The sequence below is a fragment of the Lathamus discolor genome, chromosome 4 (assembly GCF_037157495.1).
Source record: "Lathamus discolor isolate bLatDis1 chromosome 4, bLatDis1.hap1, whole genome shotgun sequence".
Lineage (NCBI taxonomy): Eukaryota > Metazoa > Chordata > Aves > Psittaciformes > Psittacidae > Lathamus > Lathamus discolor.
The window spans coordinates 113,260,693-113,275,803 of NC_088887.1; the positions used below are offsets into that span (position 1 = coordinate 113,260,693).

At 38.4% G+C, this 15,111-nt stretch overlaps 1 protein-coding gene across 1 annotated transcript in view; it reads right to left on the minus strand.

Moving 5' to 3' along the window:
* The window catches only part of DYNC2H1 (dynein cytoplasmic 2 heavy chain 1), a 169,158-nt gene that overhangs the window by 12,542 nt on the left and 141,505 nt on the right, over positions 1 to 15,111 (minus strand). The window lies entirely within an intron of this gene.

The following is a 15,111-nucleotide window of genomic DNA, read 5'->3' on the forward strand; positions in this document are numbered from 1 at the left end:
TCCATCAAAATATTTGTCACTACTGTCTTTGCTTTCCTAAGTTCAGGCAAATAACCACATTCCTTTCAAAGAAGCTTTAAGATCATTCTTCTGTGTATACTGCCTATTACATTCAAGAAACAATCTGCAGTAAGAGCTTTTATAACTACTTACCAACTTTTTTTTCTCAAAATATCTCTTAGTATTAGTTTGAGACATGAATTCACAGAATTTTTGAGAAGATTAAAAACTGGCCTCTGCTATGTTTGGTAATAAATGAAAATGATAGAGGTGGGAGGAACAACTGGCCTCAATTATCCTTACAGAACACATGTCCCACCCTACTTTTTTCACTCTATATTTTACGCAGCTATGACACATGCTATTCAGAGCAGCAAGCTTTGAATTTCCCATCATTGCAATGCATTATGTGCCAACATGAGAAGAGAGACACACATTGCACCCTGCAGTCTTGGTAAACCATGTGTTTTAAGTAATGAAATGGGAGTTTGATGCTCAGAACACTAGCAATCTCAGACTAGAGAATTTTTTACTTTTAGTTGAGTTATTTAGGTACCTGAGAGGTTATGCAACAGTCTACATTCAAAATCCTGTTTTGAAACTTTTGTACTGTACATCTTTGGTACACGGTATAGTCACAGTCCTGACTATGGTACTGTTTTGTATGACCTACTCTACAAGTAGTTGCAAGCTATATACTTCTGCACACAAAGATGAATGTTTAATACTAAGCCAGAAAATAATCAGACACTTAGATTCCATATGCTATCACTAAACAGAGAAAGACAAACCACACTCCTTTCTAAATACCAGCTACTACAAGATTATGAAATTGCTCTAGTCACTGAATAAAAAATCTTGGAAGCTACATTCTCATCACACAATACATTTGCCAGGCATGCACATTTTGTTTATAAAGCACTCTACTGTATTCTTTGAACTGCTGACAGATGAATAATTCCATAGAAGCATCTTGGAAGTGATGCAAGTCTTCCAAAATACAAGTAAATATCACTCTGTGAATTTTACTTTGTCAGTGTGTCAGACATATCTCCATAAAGTTTTCACCATGTTCAAACGTTAAACCAGTGTTCTTTTAATCTGTCACATCACTGATTATGAGCCCTCAACCCAAACGATTATGAATCAGTTAGGAGATTTTTGCTTTCCATTTTCATTAGGCAAATGTACACAGTTAATGACTCTTATCTGCATGATTCTTTTAATGACTTTATATTGCAATCTTTTATCATATAGCAGTAACTCTGCATTTGGGTTAGGACAGATTTTATAAATTATTTTTCTGTAATAAAAAGTAGACATTCATTTCAACTTGTATTTAATATATTCTATTGCTGTCATCAAACAAACTTTTAATGTAACTGCTAAAGAGAAACACTGTCAGGAACATAGATGCTTATGTTCAAAGCAATTAAAAGACCAGTATGGGTGATATTAATTCTGAACTCATATAATTAAGTAGCACTAGGAAATATACAATAACAAAAACTCTCATTAGATCACAAAAGCAAAGTTTGTAATTGCTTGTACTGCTCTACATAAAGCTGGAGATACAGCTCATTCACAGCTATTGAATAAATAATTTAAGATTTAAATGCAATAACAATAAAATGCATTTTATGTCACAAGTGTAAAAAAATATCCTTATGCTTATTCTCCTTTGTGTCTTACATGACCACATGGCAACATGTTAGTGAAGTGCTACACTTTCAAAAGACAACACTCTACTAAATGGATCATTTGTCACTAGTACATCAACCACCGTAACAGTTGGGAGAGATCAGGTCTTGAAGGGAAGGAAGTTTAAGCTAAGATGTAGAAAGACTGAAGTTTCTTGAAAAGGAGAAATCCTGTAACAGATTAGCTATAACATCTTCATTCCCTCTCCTATCCCAACTCCAATAAAAATATATATTGACTTCATCTGTCATGATGAATGTTGTTTAGCATACTGATTTTGCATGGCCATATAGCATTTCAGTATGAAAGGCTTTCTTCTATCACCAACTCAGTAGAAAACTTTGCCTATCTTACCATATAGTCCAAAATAACCCATGCATTTGTCACTTGCCAGATGGATTACAATGAGAAGACTAACATCAGTCTCCTACTTTGCATAATAGGGTATTAAAAAGGTTTGCTGCAATTCAGAATCTGTTTTGCTTTTCTTTTTCAAAACCAGCCAGTAGTAAAGATCCAAACTCACTAAAAGCAGCTTTCAATGTATGAGTTAATACTAGATATGACAGCTATAACATCTGGGAAAAGGCACTGATATAGTATGCAACCTATTAAAAAAAAATCATATTCTAACAGTAATTTCTATTATACCAATAATGTGATCTACAAGTCCAAATATCCTAAGCCTGAAAAAATTAAATTTAAAAATAAAATTTAAAAATCTATCATACACCCTTCTCTTTAACTGTTTATTTGAATATTTACTTATTTCAAAATTTCCTGAATCTTTCTTTTTACAGTGAAACTATAAATTGAAGTTTGAACTGTCCATGATAGAGTAATTTAGGGTATGATGATTATAAATATAATATCAAAACGTATCATCAATACCCAAAATGCTTACAAAGCAATTTCTAGTAGGATATTTCAATATTTCAACTAATGTGAGGTTTTGTTTCATATAATAAAAGGATTAAGTTTGGTTAGACTTTTTTTTTGTTTGGTTGGTTTTTTTTCCACATAAATAAATCTCTAAGTGCAGTCTCTGGTGGTTCAAATACTTTTTTTTCACGTATCTTAACAACCAAGAAGCAACCATACCATTTTCAAAGAGAAGCCTTCCTTATCTTCTGTAATCCCAAAGCAAACTGAGAAACTCATATTGAACAGTGGAAGAAATAAAGAGGCTGCCAGATTTTCACATTATCATTTATACAACTTTAGGATTACAGAACTCCTCCACAAAGAATCAAGTACTTTTCCTTCACTATTTTAATTCATTCTAAATGTAACCTCTTCTACTGTGCTTTTCTGCTGGTGTGGTCCCAGAGGAGAAGTTATATTGAAAGAGAAAATAACAGAAATCATTACAGGACTGATTTCAGTTCTGTGCCTGGAAAACTGTATTCAGTGTTACATGAATATGCACAGCCTGAAACCTTAGAGTACAACTCTGGTTTTCCACTAGTTTTAGACGGATTCAAAGTTACTAGGGGGAAAAAAAAAAAAACCATACAAACCAAAAACCAGGACTTTGGATAAGGGCAGTAAGTATTCAGTTAACCAGAGTTTAGATTATGCAAAAGTCAATCCAGCAGTTATGTCAGAGTCTTGTTTTCCTCACAGCGCAGTGACTGTTTTATAGGTGTGCTCCTAAGGGCTGAAATTCAGTGGTAAATGCCATCAGGAGTAATTGAATTGTACTCCAAGAAATGAAATAGAAGCATTTTTTCTGGAACTGAGCACAGAGAGGGTAACAAGTAGCTTCTCAGGAGAAACTGGCATACAACAATTTGAACCCTTGTGGTAATTTTTTGGCATGTGAAATCCTTGAGCTTTTATTCCTTAAGTAGTTATCTTTTATTAAATGAACATGTGAATACTGCAGTATTTCAGGTATATGATAACATGTTGGCACACAGTATCTTTTAAAGGGTAAGTAACACAGGAATTTAACTTGCAGTCTTATTTTTATTTTTATTATTTTTGTCTTCTTTCATATTATTATTGTTATTATTATTATTATTATAGAATATTCAGACCAAAACTGCTGGTTATTGCTCTAAATAAAATACTAGTATTTCTTTATTTCAGTTGACATGCATAGAAACCCCATGTTTGTTCAGAAGTGTGAAAACCATGCTGTGCCAGAAGCAGATATGCAGTAAGGCATAGCTGACAGAAGCATGAGCAAATGTGATTTCATTCCAGTTTCTGTATTAATTTATTTTTATCAAAACGGGAACTTTCCATGAATTGCTGTTTCCTATATTTAATAAGGATACCAGAATGATGATGCTCCATAAGAAGTGTAACATCATACTGACAAGTTCATGATTGATGCATGCCAAAAACATCTACATTCATATATTTCCTATATGATCACTAAATACAGAACTCAGTTGGGCAATACTTATGCTTCATGCGTTCTAGTCTTTCCTTTTTCCACAACTATGTACATCAGTTACTAGGTGCTAGAATGCATTTGCAGTTTTGAAGAGTTTAACTGGGTAAGGTAGTGTAACAGCTAGAACCAGAACCAGAAATTACAAAACATGCAGAGCAAAGAGGACAAACATTCAGCGAAACTTCAAGTATTCTCTCATTTCGAAAGAGATTATGTCCTAATTCCCACCTTCACTGGTAAGAAGTTGCAGGGGAGGGAACACAGCAGCACATAAAATTCATTTCCTGGTAACAGCCAAGACTGTCTACCATAATCCTTGAACAAAGCCAGGACTACCTCAGAAATAATTCCCTTGTGGAGCTCTGGAGCAGGAAAGTTTGAAATCTATATTGTGATGGTGCTGGTATAACTAAACAGCAGCATGGAATCATAGAATCATAGGATGGTTAGGGTTAAGTATCAGTTTCAACCACCCCTGCCATGGGTAGGGACACCTTTGGCTAGACCAGATTGCTCAAAGCCTCATCCAACCTGGTCTTGAACACTGCCAGGGATGGGGCCACCACAACTTCTCGGGGCAGCCTGTTCCAGTGCCTCACCACCCTCACAGTGAGGAATTTCTTCCTAATATCTAATCAACCCTCTTTCAGTTAAAGCCATTCCCCCTTGCCCTGTGTGCTACAAACCCTTGTAAAAAGCCCCCCTTCTTGCAGGCTCCTTTAGGAATTGGAAGCTGCCCTAATGTCTCCCCAGAGCCTTCTGTTCTCCAGGCTGAACAACCCCAGCTCTCTCAGCCTGTCTTCACAGGAGAGGTGCTCCAGCCCTTTGATTATCCGCCTGGCCCTTTGCTGAACTCACTTTCTGATGTCCTGTCACAATTCAGGGGTAAGAGAATGCTGAAGAGCAGAATACTCAATATATTAGGCACTAGTAGTGATGGGATGCACTGCAGTAATTAGATTTATAGTACCAGCTGTAAGGCTATGTTAGAGTAAGGAGAGCCAACAGAGAATTGCTTACTTTGCTACGGTTCATTTTCTCTGGTCAACAACCTGTGAGACAGATTTTCCACTAAGCATCTCCCTCACAATCCTTGTTCCTCTTCTGAAATAATGACCCCTTAGCCTGCTGTCACCAGTCTCTCTCTCTCCCTGTCCCCCTCCCCCCCCCCTTTTTTTCTTTGACCTGTTTATAGTAGTTTATATTTTTGTTGACACCCCTTCTTGAGGCTGTCAAAATTCAGAGAAAATACCTCAGCCATGCCTGTATCACAGAACTCTCCTCTATTAGCAACTCTTAAGGCTTAACCTACCTCTCAGATACGTGTGCAATGTTTATCAAACACACTAAAGCAATCTAATTAGAAATTGTTTTAACTCTGTGGGGAACATATCCCAAAATATACCTCAATGAAAAGGCAAAAAAGGAAACCTATTTTTCTACAAGGAAAAAAAGACATCACAGAATGGAAATAGTGGCTGACGCAACCCCATTCTAAACAAATGACCTCTAGGATTGCATGGCCATTTCTGTATCATTTCTGTGATATGGCGTCCTGTGACACACCATGCTGGCTCATACTAAAGATACTTACGCTCCATTGAACACAACAGTGCAGCACAGGATTACCGCTCAGACTGTCAAATGGTTCGTTCAACAAAGCATAACTGTGTAGCCACAGGGATTTTTTTTTTTGATTGGTATGGATTGTTGTTTGTTCCTACATAGTAAAGCCAAGGCATTTAGAGTAAAGGTATCTCAAGTAGAGTATATGAGAAATTTGAAGCCATAAAACTTTTCTTTAAACAGGAAAGGGAATTTTTTTGTGGCTAACCCCAAAAGAACAGCTCATCATCAAGATGTCCTGTCACACTTGAAGGGTAAGACAATGCTGAAAAGCAGTAGCATGGCATGAAGCTTCATTCAAACCTGTTCTCAGGAAGCCCCCTGGAGACATAGACCTCATGGAGTAATTTAAGGAAAAAACAGCACTTTTTTGTTTTATTTTTAAATGCATGTTTGTTTGGTTTTTGTTTGATTTTTTTGTTTGGTTGGTTGTTGTTTTTGTTTGGATTTCAGTTTTAAAATTACTTCTGTTATAGAAATAATTTATTCATAAAATTAAACATTTGGCAGCAATAGTATCTGTGTCATTTTGATACCTACTGCATGATATTTTGAAGTATCCTACAGTATCATGGAATTACAGAATAATTAGAGTTGGAAGGCCTCTGGAGATCTTCTAGTCAAACTCCCCACCCTCAAACAACGACCAGCCTACAACAGGTTGCTCAGGGGCTTGTTCCAATATAATTTTAAATATCTTAAGCGATAAAGATTCCACAGCCTTTTTGGACCACCTGTACCAGTGTCTGACCATCCTCAACATGATCTTTTCCCTACAAATACCTGATTAGAGTTTCCCTTCTCACAACTTCTGTCCGTTTTCTCTTGGCTGATCTTAGTAAGTGTATATAACTAAATATTGAATACATTGAATTGGTACAAATCAAGTGCATATTCATTAGAGCACATCTGACCCAAAAGGAACAGTGGCAAAGTTACAAATTACAAAATTATAGAAGTTAGGTTGAAAGAGACCTCTGAAAGTCATTTGATCCAATGGCAGCTCAACGTAGAGACAAATTCACTGTCAGGGTGTTGTCTACTCTAGTTCTGTGTACCTCCCAAAGTGGAGGTTCCACAAAACTGTTTGTGTAATCTGGGTAATGTTGTTTTGAACCAAATAGCCAAAAACTGGACAAGTGCTTCAGATGTGGCCTCAGAAATGCAGAGCAGGAAGAAATAACAACTCCCTTTGAAGTTTCATAAGCTTATTAAGAATTTTGCATTTCTATGATATCATGGGTGACACGTTTTTAGCAAACTTGCAGCTAATAAGCAACATAATTTTATTATTCTAGTAACCTCTTACTGTACTTTTTCCTTGATGGATTCTTTTGTTGATATATTCAAATCATCAGTTTTTACTTTATCCGTCTGATGAGAATACATGAATACACATCACTGAATAAATCTTTTTTTCTAGCTGGACAATCTGTATGTCTGAATAATGAACAATATTGGTTTCAGTTCTAAATTATTTACTGCATTTTTCCTGATATGTAGGTAATTTCAGCTGATTAAATTTATTATATGAGATCATGAAATATTAGAAATTACAATGAAAATAGTAATTATAGAGAATACATGGCATGTGCAAGGAAAAGCATATACAACACTGTACAACCAGTACAAACACGAGGGCAATTTTGAAACTCAAGCTCAGATGCAGAGAACGGATTCTTTGTTGAATCATAACTCGCTTAGTCCAGAGTGACTATGTGGAATTAACAATATAAAAATATCACTGCCTGCAAATGTGCTATTACACATTCTCCTCCATGTAAGGCACAAATTCTAATTAAGTTGTTACTTCTAGCACTCAGTTGAATACACTGGGGAACATTCAGTAGAGCAAGTGTATATTTAACCTCCCTGCCTTCAAGTGTCACTTACATGCCTAAAATGGGGATAGAATCATAGAATAATTTGGGCTGGAAGGGACCTTTAAAGATCATCTAGTCCAACAACCCTGAAATGAGCAGGGACACCTTCAACTAGATCAGGTTGCCCAGAGCCACATCCAGCCTGGCCTTGAATGTCTCCAGGGATGGTGCATTCACCACCTCTCTGGATCTAAGCTTCCTATAACTCTCAAGAACTCTTCTGCTTTGACTCAAGGTTTTGTTTTGTTTTTCCTGAATTATATACCTTGCTGAACATTTATAGACAAAGACAATACCAAGAGGACCAAAAACCACCCCATGACCCAAACCAGAATCCCTCTGTTTTTGCGCTTACTCCAGTTTTAAAATAGTCATGAAAACAGAGTTTCTGAGTGCACTTGCATCCTGTATGGCTTGCTTTATTTGAATGTGAATTCCCAAGAGTAAAACTACTGTGCAATAACACACAAACAGGGATTTAGTCAGGAATTACTTTCATGAAACTTTTCCTTCACAAACTAAATTTGACATGACAGCTCTGAAACTTTACTTTTTTAATATATATATATTTGCACAGCAATACAATATGAAACTATAATATAATTTCAAATTCAGCTATATGAAATCTTTTTCCAAGAGAGAAAGATTGGTCAACAGACAGCTACATTTTTGTCGTCCCCCAAAGAAATGCCAAGAAGACCGGTAATTAGGGATGATGCTCAGTTGTAGAATAGCAATGTGTTTCTAATAGAAAATAGACTTTCTTTTTAATATATATCTGCAAATTCTATTTAAGGAATAGTTATATCATGTTATCAGTGATCTTGACCAATTAAAATCTCAAATCAAGCGATGAAATATTTTGTAAACTATTTCACCAAGCAAGATCCTACTAAAACACATACAGTTAAAAACAGAACCAAGATCACATCTAGTTACCCCATAAGTTACAAGAAATTGTACTCAAAGAAATTTATTTCTATGCATGCACTCGTGACAACGAAATCAAAATTATGAATTAAACAATAAGGATTTTTGAATGGATTGCTTATTAGTAGACACAATATTTGTGTCAATATAATGGTGATCAGAAGAGCAAGTTACTGCAACTGAGTTGTCTAGAGAAAAACAAAGCAGATCAATGAATGTACCTGCAAATCACCATATTAGCATGTGTTGCAGCCTTCTCATTTATTAATATCTGGAATTTAAAATTACAAAAGTCTTTGACAGGATAACATAATGAAACTCATTTTCATATGCAAATGATAATAACATTTTCTACCACTTGTACTATAATTAACCTTTTTTTTGCTTGACCTTTTGTCCAACAAGACTATCCATTTTAATCTGTCCTTTTTTGCACCTTTGCCATGATAAAGAAAAGAAATACAATGAAAAAGAAGTTATTAGAAACTGAGCAATCTACACTTTAAATTTTAACCATTTAAATGCATACAGTTTCTTCCTGTATTGTGAAAATTGATCTTGTAGCTTAAAGAGAAAAATCAATGAATGGTGAACATTTTATTAGATTAAATAAAGTATGTCAGCTACAGCTTTACATCTTATATGACTTTGGCCTCTTCAGGAGCCTGCTCAGTAAGGTTCCATGGGATATAGCCCTGGAGGGCAGGGGGGCCCAAGACTCTTGGTTGATATTCAAGGATCACCTGCTACAAGCTCAGGAGCGCTGCATCCCAACTAGAAGGAAGTGCAGCAGGAGGGCCAGGAGACCTCCTTGGATGGGTAAGGAGCTGCTGAGGAAAATTCAAAGGAAAAAAGAGGCTTATAAAAAGTGGAAGCTAGGACAGGCAGCCTGGGTAGAGTACAGGGATGTTGTCCGGGAAGCAAGGGACCAGGTTAGGAAGGCTAAGGCCCAATTAGAGTTAAACCTAGCCAGGGATGTTAAGGATAACAGGAAGGGATTCTACAGGTACGTAGCAAACAAAAAACAGACTAGGGACAACATAGGCCCCCTGAGGAAGCTCTCGGGAGAGCTGGCTACACAGGATTTGGAGAAGGCTGAGGTTCTGAATGACTTCTTTGCCTCGGTCTTCACTGGCAAAGGCTCTGACTGCACCACACAAGTCTTAGCAGGTAGACGCAGGGACTGTGAGAATGAAGACCTTGGGCCCACAGTAGGGGTGGATCTGGTTCGAGACCATCTTCAAAATCTGAACGCACACAAGTCCGTGGGACCTGATGGAATCCATCCGCGGGTCCTGAAGGAGCTGGCGAATGAAGTTGCTAAGCCACTGGCCATCGTATTTGAAAAATCATGGCAGTCAGGTGAAGTTCCTGACGACTGGAACAAGGGAAATATAACCCCCATTTTCAAGAAGGGGAAAATGGAAGACCCGGGGAATTACAGACCAGTCAGTCTCACCTCTGTGCCTGGCAAAATCTTGGAGCACATTCTCCTGGATGGCATGCTAAGGCACATGAAAAACAACAAGGTGCTTGGTGACAGCCAGCATGGCTTCACTAAGGGGAAATCCTGCCTGACCAATTTGGTGGCCTTCTATGATGGGGCTACAGAATTGATGGGCAAGGGTAAAGCAGCTGATGTCATCTACCTGTACTTGTGCAAAGCGTTTGACACTGTCCCACACAACATCCTTCTCTCTAAATTGGAGAGATATCAATTTGATGGACGGACCACTTGGTGGATAAAGAACTGGCTGGATGGCTGCACACAAAGAGTTGTGGTCAATGGCTCAATGTCCGGCTGGAGACCGGTAACGAGTGGTGTCCCTCAGGGATCGGTGTTGGGACCGGTCTTGTTTAACATCTTCGTCACTGATATGGACAGTGGGATTGAGTGTGCCCTCAGCAAGTTTGCCGATGACACCAAGCTGTGTGGTCCGGTTGATATGCTGGAGGGAAGGAATGCCATCCAGAGGGACCTTGACACGCTTGTGAGGTGGGCTGATGCCAACCTTATGAAGTTCAACCACGACAAGTGCAAGGTCCTACACCTGGGTCGGAGCAATCCCAGGCACAGCTACAGATTGGGCATAGAATTGATTCAGAGCGGCCCTGCAGAGAAGGACTTGGCGGTGTTGGTCGATGAGAAAACGAACATGAGCCGGCAGTGTGCACTCGCAGCCCAGAAAGCCAACCGTTTCCTGGGCTGCATCAAAAGAAGTGTGACCAGCAGGTCGAAAGAGGTGATCCTGCCCCTCTACTCTGCTCTTGTGAGACCTCACCTGGAGTATTGTGTGCAGTTCTGGTGTCCTCAACATAAAAATCCCCAGGGATGCTGGGGAGAGACTCTTCGTCAGGGACTGTAGTGACAAGACAAGGGGTAATGGATTAAAACTTAAACAGGGGAAGTTTAGATTAAATATAAGGAGGAAATTCTTTCCTGTTAGCGTGGTGAGGCACTGGAATGGGTTGCCCAGGGAGGTTGTGAGTGCTCCATCCCTGGCAGTGTTCAAGGCCAGGTTGGATGAAGCCTTGTGTGGGATGGTTTAGTGTGAGGTGTCCCTGGCCATGGCAGGGGGTTGGAACTTGATGATCTTGAGGTCCTTTCCAACCCTAACTATTCTATGATTCTTTGATTCTATATAATACATGGTACAATTTCTTGTAAATTATGGAGTGTGTAAGTACTAACTTGCATCCATAAAGAAATACAGAATACTAAATCTAGTTATTTTAAATTTAATCTGAGGTTAGATAAAAATGCTTAAAATAAGATTTTCTTTAAAATAAGGTAATTTCTCAGAAAGTGCATAGAGACAATGACCTGGGTTTTTCTTCTTTTTTATGCACACTAAAACCATTTTGTGAGCGACCATCGTCTGCAATCAATATCGTACAGAGAGCTGCACAACTGGTTAGTGGTATGATAAATGATGCTGCTCCAACTTCTGCTTACAATGTAGTGTTTAAAAATTAAATAAGAATAGCCATTCTCACTGAACATGCTTAGAATTCTGAGACTTTTAGTAACAGCAGCTGAATTCTGTTGAAACAGAATTCTGCTTCAAAACATCTAAGCCTGATGTTCATAGAAAAACTTGTGGATGCCTCAATTTAACAGAACATCTAAACTTCATTGGGATTAAACTTCAACTACTCACAATGAAACTAAGTTAAATGCAAGTAGAGATATCTTTCCATTTTCCAATGCTGCTTTCTAAAAACTGTTTTTCCATGCATAAAGGAAATTGTTTTCCCAAAACGTGAGATAATCCTTGCTCACTGAGTTAAAAAATATTACCATTTAAAGCAATTAATTCTGCAGTGAAAAAGGTCTTGATAGATATATCCTGGCTGATAAATTCTGAACAAACTGAAATCATGTCGCAATGTGATGAGAGCTATGGGAGCCAATTAAGGCTCACTTTCTTAGCAGATAATATTAGGCTGCAGTTGTATTTCTGTTTTGATATTCATGACAGCTAAAGAGGAGAAGCCAAGAAAAGCAACAGAAAAATGCTAATTCTTCATCATAAGGTGGAAATTTGAATTAAAGTAATGGAATGGATAAATTTAAACCACAATATTTTTATTATTTTTTGTGACTTAATACTAGAATAATAAATCTTAAGTAGAGATACCTAGGTAAGAGCTGTTCAAATAGACAGAGATTAATAACAGAAACAGTGACAATGTAGGAAACACAGCCAACCTAATGCATCTGAATCAGCTACTCCTAAGACCATAAAAGACAAACCATTAAGCCATTGTCTATGCTGCAAAATCTACTATGGCAATCTATAATAAGAGAAAACTGAAATGCCACGCACACAAAGTGGGATTACTTAAAGAGGTATAGGCCTTATCATGGAGTGCACAAGTAGGTGAATTTGGGGACTAAACATGACAATTCTGGGATTGTACAAGATTTATTACAGGATATTTAGGGGAAGAACCAAAGGTGGATGGGGGATGAATAAGAATGGGAAATTAGAGAGAAGTATAAGAGGGCATGCCGCACACAGGGAGGCTACTGGAGAGTACACTTTGGCCAACCTTGCACCTGATCACCAGAGCCCGTCCTATCCCCTGTAGCTTTATTTTTAGTCATTTGTGTGTGTGTGTGTTCCCTATTTGGGAGAAGGGAATCCACTAGCAAACTTCTGGCAGCACCAGCCAGCAGGAGGATTGTGAGAGACTGATCTGAAACCAGACTCCACTGTCCATTGTCTCAAAGATTGGTAGGGCAAGCTGAGATGGGACTCCACCATCCACTGCCTGAGAGATGAGTGGGAAAGAGCTAAGACTCTTCCTTCCATTGCCTCAAGATTTGGTGTGAGGAATTGAAACAGGACTCCACCAACCATTGTCTAAGAGATGGGTGGGAGGAGTTGAGATAAGCCTTTTTCATCCATTGCCTGGGAGAAGGCAGTGAGGAGCTGAATTGGGACTCCACCATCCATTGCCTGAGGGATGAATGAGAAAGAGCTGATAACACTCTTCCATCCATTACCTAGAGGACTGGTGTGAGGAATTGCTGTCCATTATCTCAAGAATTGCTTCAGACACCTGTGTGTGTGCAGACACCCTGAAGTTGGCTGCAAGACCAGAAAAACTGGTCCACCAGGAACAGGAATATAAAAGAGGGAGTAACAAAACACCAAAATGGGTGCCTTCAAGGGGAATCCAGAAGGACACCTCCACGAGGACACCCACCACTGATGGACTCCTGGGAGACCCTCTGCTCTGATACTATGAGACCATGAACCCTGAGGAACTCTCACCACCAACGACAACAACAGATCCCTGGGACACTGCTGGATCCACGGTGGTGACTATCTTTCTTCTCTCTCTCTGCACCCTGAATTCTTGTCTCATTTTTTCCCTTTTTTTCCAATCTGTTCTATCGCTAGCCCCTTTATTACAATATTTCCCCTTTTTTACTGTTAACTGCCTTTTACTGTTTAACTGTCTGTCGCTAGCCCCTTTATTACAATATTTTCCCTTTTTTTTACTGTCTACTGTTAACTGCCTTTTACTGTTTAACTGTCTTTTTGTAATTTGCAATGAACTGTCCAATTACGGTACTTGATCTTGTTTGTGTCTTAAACACTCTTGGGATCACGAACTGAAACAGGGTCTGGCACTAGGGTTTCTCTCCAATTGGACCCTAACAAGGACGAAAGGATTGAGAGCTGCATGCTGCAAACTGAGGGACTTGAAGCAAGACAGTAGAGAGAACAAAAGTCAGCAGTAAGTGTGAACGATAATTTCTTTGAGCAATGAACCACAGAAATAGGATAGGGCTATTCATGTTGTGTGTTTATGCAGGTACTTGTAAAGGTACCATCATTCTCTGCTAGCCTGTGTGTGTTTAGCTGTGTCTGTGCAGAGCCTGTGTGCATGCCTAGTTTGGGATTCAAGCTCACCCTGTACTTGTCAGATTTTATGTGCATATCATCTACTGATGAAGACTGATTTATAGACTGGTCCTCAGAGTTCTTTAACTCTATGAAAATTCAGCAGAATTTACTTCCTTGGCTTTAGAAGAGCAGACTTTCTGCATGTTAACAGGGAATGAAAACTTGAGCCTCTTTGCCTGGACGCCTTGGGTGTGAAGGAAGAATACTATGTCTCCTGTTTCCAGAAGGTTTTGCAGTAGCTTCAGCAGGCAACTTCCAAGAGTTCAAACTTTATATACTTTGGGTGTCCAATCTAACTTTCTGGGGATATAATTGTTGAAACAAAGAAATAGTAAGGGTTTCAAAACAGAAAGAAAGTCATTCTACCTCAAATAGAAAAACATTAGTAAAACATCTCACACTAGGGGGTCAAACTGGTATTGAAATTAAATGTTAAAACCCTAGATTTCCCTCAGAGGGAACAAGAGATAACCTGGAGGGGGGAAGGAGAAGGGAGGGATTGAAGCCACTTGATCTTTGGGGTCCCTTCCAACCTTAACTGTCCTATGATTCCTGTGATAACAGCATCCCAGAGAGATACATACAAGTCTCTTGATAAATACAACTTTTTTTATGCTATGCTATGCTATGCATACTATACTATATGCTATAGTTAAACACACAAAAACTTTCCTAATTTATAAAAATAACTTTTTTCAGTATTCATAAACATTTCCTTGATTAGAACTCTGAGTAGTATTTATGAGTCTGAGCTGAACAGTCCTACTTATTCAGTGTACACTGCAGGCCTTTTAGCAGTTGACCAAACAGCCTTCCAAAGGAAGAACTGTTTTTGTGGATGACTTAGAAGCAGCTCAGTTCAGAAGAGTAAAATAATATTTTCATTTAAAATGTAAGGTATTGTTGGAATAAGAGGTGGTTTTGTGGAAAAAGTGAAATTAAGCTCTTTATTTAGCTCTTCTTGAACAAAGTTCCAATTTATTGACCTGAAAGATTTTCCAATGTTGATACTCAGCTGACATTTGCCTGGGCTGCTGTTTTGCCTCTTAATAGTGTAGTTCTGGGTCTTTACTCTCTTTATCTCTTGTTGGTATCCATGGCCATGAGAACACACTTATCTACAGACTGGGATGGACAAATT